General features: G+C 38.7%; 1 pseudogene; it reads right to left on the bottom strand.

The window, feature by feature from the left end:
• Positions 1-3778: 3778 nt before the first annotated feature.
• LOC103747500 lies at positions 3779-4717 on the bottom strand (annotated as a pseudogene).
• Positions 4718-5299: the final 582 nt, after the last annotated feature.

Below are 5299 nucleotides of genomic sequence, written 5' to 3'. Positions count from 1 at the left end.
TGGTCATTTAAAACCTGCTTCAAGACTTACAAGGACATCTCAAAGTTTGTGCATTATAATAATATATTTAAGATAATTGTTCATCTCTCTATATTTATACATATAGGAATAAATATTAATTGCTTTGTAAATTCTCACAATAAATGGGAGATTTATGTGAATGTTATTGTGTCTCAATGTAAGGCTTATTGGAAAGCTCAAATCGGCAAGACTGCCCCCCTATTAAAAACTGTCACGTTAAGGCCGGGTGTGGTGGTGCATGCCTTTAATCCCAGCACTTGGGAGGCAGAGGCAGGCAGATCTCTGTGAGTTCAAGGCCAGCCTGGTCTACATAGTGAGTTCCAGGACAGCTGGGGCTACAGGGGACCCTGTCTCAAAAAGACTCCCCCCCAAAAGATTTATATATAAAGATGAAAATGCCTGCATATTTCCAGAATAGAAGGGATAATGAGAAATTTAAGGAAGTTCGTCAAATGTCTGAATAGGTTTATAGGGATACAGAGCTGTTTTTAATTTTCAGTCCACTCCTCTGGCTTGTACTGCACACCCAGTTACAGATTTGGATTAAACGGATGCAGACAAGTATTGGGTTGCCTAGAGCTACAGAGATCCTTTATGTTTCTCTGTATTATGCAAGTGTTGCTTTGGCTCAAGAGAAACTAGGTTTACCTACTTGATCCAGACATATACAGTCTAGAAGGAAACAGTTTCAGTGAAGCTTGGTCCAAACCCTGATTAGTTCATTTCCTGTCTATAGGTATGTGACATGATGCCTCGCTTCCTTCTGAAAGCTATCATAGCCCTTGATTGCCTCCTAGAACTTCAAGGTAAGAGTCTATGCTGAAGACACCACACACCTCTTACACAAGACTTGGAGGACTTGAACTGGAATTGACCTGGACGCTGCCTTCCCGATGCCTTGCACTTCCAGTATTAGAAGCTGCTAAGCAACCTACCAAGGAGAAAATTATCAATAGTCCTAACCAGCAGTAAAGCCTATGAACCACAACACTAACTATCCCAGGAATATATACCTAATGGTGCAATATTGACACTTTTATCTTTGTTCTTCTATCAGCTACCTAAGTGGAATTAAAGTCACTTGATAGAATGCAATTTTTGAAACAGACAAATACCCATGATTGAAGAGGTCAGAGACCCTAGAGTCAAACTGACTGTACCACTTTCCTAAACCAATATAATCTCTTACCATATTCTAAATACTCATCTTTATATACATAAATGAATGTAGCTAACAATGTTAATCAAAGAAACTACTCTCTGTAACAGATGGAGAATATTACAAAGTTCCATAACTGGTCAAAACGTAGAGGATAAGTTAATCTTGGGAGACCAGCTCTAACTGATATTCTATAATGCACCCCCTATACCTTTAGGTCAGAAGAGGGGCAAAAGATTGTAAGAGCAGAGGAACTGGATGTGAGGTAGTGTCTTCTGCACATGACAAAGATGTGCTCATGGAACCTCAGTGGTATAGTTAGCTAAGTAATAGTTGCATAATGACAATACCATTAGACATGCCAATGTGTAGATAGGAAATTCTATAAGGTCTCACCTCTAGATGAAGAGCTATAGGTAATTAATGGCTACCGAAGTAGAGAGAACCAATTTTTTTTTTTTGCAGAAAGAAGTGCTCTGATAGATCATCCAAGTCCAAGTGGTTTTCTAAATTGACTCAGCAGATTGTATACATGTGTATGTAACAATAATAATAAAAGAAGTGGTCAGGAAATTAAAAGAGATTTGTGGGATCCTGAGGGGAGTCCTGACTACCTAGAGGGGGTGAGAGAGGGGTAAAAATGATGAAAATATAATACTAATGTATGAAATCCTCAAAAGAATTTTAAAAAGTGAAACTGATTTTCCCTACCCCAATCACATCAACTGGTAATTGCAATTCAGCTGGGGTTGGAACCTCAGGAACCCCTCTCCCATACATGCTGGAATTTTCCTAGCTTGATTGTGTACAGGATTCTGAAGGCAATCACAGATACTGTGAGTGCTGTCTTGTGTTTGCAACAGCTATGTTTATCCATGAAACAGCATTTCACAGCTCTCCTCCCCATCCTCTGGCTCTTTCTATTGTCCCATGGACCTTGGGATGAAGGTGGTTGACATAGATGTCCTACCTATGTCTGGGGATAATAAGAGTCATTGATTCTCCGCTCTTTGACCAGTTATGACCAATTAATAGGGATATGATCTATGGACATACCGTAAATAATTAGAAGGGTATTTGACAAAAGGATCATTTAGAAAATTAACATCAATAGGTTCCTCCCTAGGCTCTATGACTTCGTTTTCAGTGTATTTTTGGCAAGGTTTACAATAGCAGACATGAATTCTCTGCTGTGAAGCAGGTCTCTGATCAGAAGGCAGTTGTCTTTCTTCCTAAGAGCCATGCCACTCCTGTACCAGTGGACACATCTTACCTGGTAGGTCAGTATTACAGCACGTACGGTTCAGTGCTTGGGACAATATATGAGATTGCATTTTAAGTAAACTTAAACACAGATTAAGACTATGTTGATATTGCACCTCACCCCAGTCTGAATTTTAGTCATTAAGAAAATAAATGAGATGGGGAGATGGCTCTGCGATTCATAACAGTTCTGTCTGTTGCAGAAGACTAGGTTCTCTTCCCAACCTCCTCATTGGGCAGCTCACAATCACCTCTAACTCCTCTGATACCTTGTCTGGCCTCCTCAGGCACCTGCTCACATGTGGGGCAAATAAACCCATTCAGGCACATGCAAATAAATGAATTCAGTTAAACTAGCCATGCATATAAAAACAAAAGCAAAAAAGAAGAAAAGAAACACCAAAGTCTGGGGAAGTCAAGGTGTGAGGATTTGGGACATTATTAGGATGAATGGTTTAAAAAAATAAATAACTCACATGTGAATAGACTGAGTTCTTGTTGTTTTTGAATAGGATCCTCGATAAACGTATTTTTATGTATATTGAATGCACAGACTTACGGCTATTCAATCTGCTGAGTGTGAAACCTGAGTGTTCAGCCATGAATAAGACATTTATATCACCCTGTCTAAGGCTTCAAGAAGAATATTGCAAAAAGAGGGCAGAAAGCATAGCAGAATCAGAGGCTAGGGAGGAGGGTCATGAAGGTCATCATGGGGGCATGTAAAGCCCTTGAAAACTTGACTCATAGAGCTGCATTTGCCCTCAGTGGGCTGGCGCTAAACTGCTTCTGTTAGCAATAATTATTATTATAGAAGAGAGATGGACCAAGCTCCTCCCTGCTGAGCTATGACTTCACAGATCCTGGAAGAGGAGGAGGCAATGCCTTCTCTTTTGTACCCGTGCTGATCTCATCAAGCTCAAATGGACATTTCCAAACCCATGGCAACACAGATGTCCTCAGTTACAATCTATTAAGTCACACACACACACACACACACACACACACACACACACACACACTAAAAACCAAAACTTATGCATGTGAGAAAGAGATGTGTAAGGAAGAATGGGGGTTGATAGCTGTAGAGAATGCATTTTATACTAATATCAGAAACAACATTTAATAAATAAAATATTTTTCATCTGAATTACAACATTGAGGATTAATTTCTTTAGTATACTTTTAAACATAGTAAATGTTATTTTTCAAAAGTAATAAGGAGATCATATCTAGAAATTATTAATATCTATCATAAAGGGGATATATAGGTTTGAAAGGCTTCTGTTATAATTATGGGAGACGAATCTGTCACTCATATGTGAGTGGATGGCACTATTCTTTAATCAATAATCTTCTCAGGGAAGCAATCAAATCCTTGTTCCTAAGGCTGTATATCATGGCGTTGAACATGGGGGTCACAATGGTGTAGAACAGAGAGAGGAGTTTGTCAGATACAGCAGAATGTGTGGACTTTGCTATCAAGTAGGTAATAGAGGCTGATCCAAAAAACGAAACCACCACAACCAGGTGGGAAGAGCATGTGGAGAGTGCTTTCGCTTGTCCCTAAGCAGTTGGAAACCTTAGGACAGTGGCAATAATTTTGCTCTAAGTTGCAAGCATCAACATAAAAGGAATTGCTGCAAGTAAGATAGCCACGGCATAAACATACAGCTCATTATCAGAAGTGTTCCCACAGGCCAGCTTGAGTACAGGGGGTACGTCACAGAAGAAATTGTCTATTTTGTTAGACTTACAGAAATGAAGAGACTGACAGGTTTGCCCTAATTGGAATGGCATGCCACCGAACCAGGAGCCCACTGCCAGCTGAGTGCACTTGGTTGGGTTCATGACCAGAGGATAGTGCAGAAGGTTGCAGATGGCCACATAGCGGTCACAGGACATCACTGTCACAAGGATACTTTCAGTGGCTGCCAGCATTAGAATGAAGCACATTTGTGTGGCACAAGCTAGAAAAGAAATTCCTCTGTCTTGAGTCCAAAGGTCGCACAGAATCCTAGGGAGAGTGACTGATACTTAACAGATTTCCAGAAAAGAAAAATTTGATAGGAAAACATACATGGGCTTCTGTAGTGCAGGATCGAGACTGGTTATCACAATTAAGAAGCCATTTCCAATTAAGATAATCAAGTAGATTACAGAGACCATCCCGAAGAGAAACACTTGGAGGTTGGGAAGGTCGGAGAATCCCAGGAATACGAACTGGGTCACCGTGGAAACATTGTCTCCAGCCTTGATCTCTTCATGCCTCATCTGTGGGATGATTTATTCAGAACTAAAAATTACCTCATTGTCCTCGGCTTCTGTTTTGATTTTTTGTTTGTTTGTTTTGTTGTTTTTTTCATAACCTGCAGTTATCCCACATTGAAAAATTTCAATTCTATTTAGGAAAAATAATATATGTTTTTATGAACTGTGTAATGGAGTAAGTTTGTCACTAAATATATTCATAGGGAAACTTAATTTTTGCCTACTCTTTGTTATTATATATTCCGAACTGTTACAATCTGTTATGCTACTGCAAATGATTAAATATTCAAAGAGAAAAATTCTGATTTATTCTCTTAAACACAGATTCCCTCCTTTCTGTTGACATTTTTTCTCTTTCAATATTTTTCTTTGATAATCCAAAAAATTTTATGACGAGTAAATATTCTTTAAGTACTTTGAAAATTATCTTAGAATGTACTTAATGTATGAAAGTGATTTTCCAAAAGCATTTTATCTTTGATAAATTCTACATATAGAATTTTATTACAAAATTAGTGGTTGACTGAAAGAAATGCTATTATAAGAAGCTACTGAATACTTAAAACTGAAGTCTTATTTGTGTTC

This window comes from Nannospalax galili, unplaced genomic scaffold (assembly GCF_000622305.1).
Source record: "Nannospalax galili isolate Female #2095 unplaced genomic scaffold, S.galili_v1.0 scaffold565, whole genome shotgun sequence".
Lineage (NCBI taxonomy): Eukaryota > Metazoa > Chordata > Mammalia > Rodentia > Spalacidae > Nannospalax > Nannospalax galili.
Note: the sequence above shows the minus strand (reverse complement) of the source record. Positions and strands in the feature narration are given on the sequence as shown.